Genomic DNA, 1,586 nt, shown 5'->3' on the forward strand with positions numbered 1-1,586 from the left:
AGCCTGTCTATCGCGGCTTTCGGTTTTGACAAAGAGAGCCGAGCGATAGCGCGGGGCCGCTGATCAAAGCAAACGTCCACCATAGTACCGGAGAGGCTCAGTCGGCTCGTTTGTCGCGAAACGAAACAAAGAAGCGTGATTAGGCAATTGCGTTTGGCAATTAACTCTTAAAGAGGAATAATGAAAATCTTACTACGAACAATCGACGTACGGTTTCTGCTGCCAATCATCTTCCAATCACACGTACATTCTTGGTGAAAGTACCTCAAATAACCTAAAATGGTCTCAAAATTTGGCTTTTGGTCGTAAAATGCAATTTTTCGATAGGGTTTTTCACCATTCTTCACTAATCTAAGACTACCAATCACTATCAATCGTTGTACGCTCATTAGCAAAGTTGGGTACCTCTCGAATAAACATCTTTAAAAATGAAGTTTTCTTAGATATTATGATGTTTTAGAAGTTTCCGAGCAGTTCTTGGATTTCCACCATAATTTATATTTTTGTGTTATTTTTCACTCGGTGCAAGGAGAGGCGTCGGTCAGGGGGTCTACTTTGACTGGGGCGAGCATAGCGGTGGCGAGTTGAAGCCCGACTATACGGGTGGACCCGGTGGACCGCACCGCGCACCCGCGAGCGGAGCGGACTTTGGGACGGGCAACAAGTGACCAGCCACTAACGAACCCAGAGAGGACGCTTCTGCTGGGGCGTTGCAAGGCGAGTATCTCTCCAACTGACGGGAGAAAGAAGACCGAAATATACAACGACTAAATATCCACTTTGAAGTCACATATGTATTGTCCATGAGAACACCGTAAATAGAATTTTTCTTGCAAAACAAACATTTTGGTGAAACAATTGTTAGTTTTTGATTTTAGAAAAGACCTTTTTTTTGGTTATATAACCAGAAAACTACTTCATTCACAGTAAGTTCTATTGAACATGAATATTCGATAGAAAATGAATAGTCGATCATTTCCCAACAAAAAAATTGTTGTAATTTTAAAAGGCGAAATTTTACGTGCGAAACAGTAGGTGTAACAGTTGGGACCCCCCCCCCCCCCTTGAAATCCCGTCACTCTTTTTAGACGAGACACATCCCTCCCAGCATTTCCAGTGCTTAAAGATAAAGAACAACAGTTGAGTCCAATAATTTGACGACTTTTCCGCACCAATCATTTTTGGTAAAACAAGAGCGGATAGTTTTGGCGTTGCCGCAGACATTGCTCGCCTTGACAATAAACCACAAAAACTATGTATTGCGTCGGACACAATCGGGAGGCCCACCCGAGGACCGGGGGAGGGGAAAATAGCAAAATTCTGAGAAATTTCCCCCCCCTTGTCTCTCCCTCCCCACCCCCCAGCCTCACACGTACGACAAACACTCTCCAAAAGAAGGAATACAGAAGCTCGCGTCCAAACTTCCCGCTGTCCTCCCTGCCTGCGCACGGCCCACGCTACCCCCATCCTACCCCCTCCCCACCACATTCCTGTCATCTCCAAATTGCCAAACTCGTCCAAAACTTTTGTGGCCATGTAGAGAAGCTCCGCGCAGTCCGTAGTAGTATGGGGGAGGAGGGAGGGGG

The sequence above is a fragment of the Frankliniella occidentalis genome, unplaced genomic scaffold, assembly GCF_000697945.3.
Source record: "Frankliniella occidentalis isolate FOCC.00 unplaced genomic scaffold, Focc_3.1 Scaffold75, whole genome shotgun sequence".
NCBI lineage: Eukaryota > Metazoa > Arthropoda > Insecta > Thysanoptera > Thripidae > Frankliniella > Frankliniella occidentalis.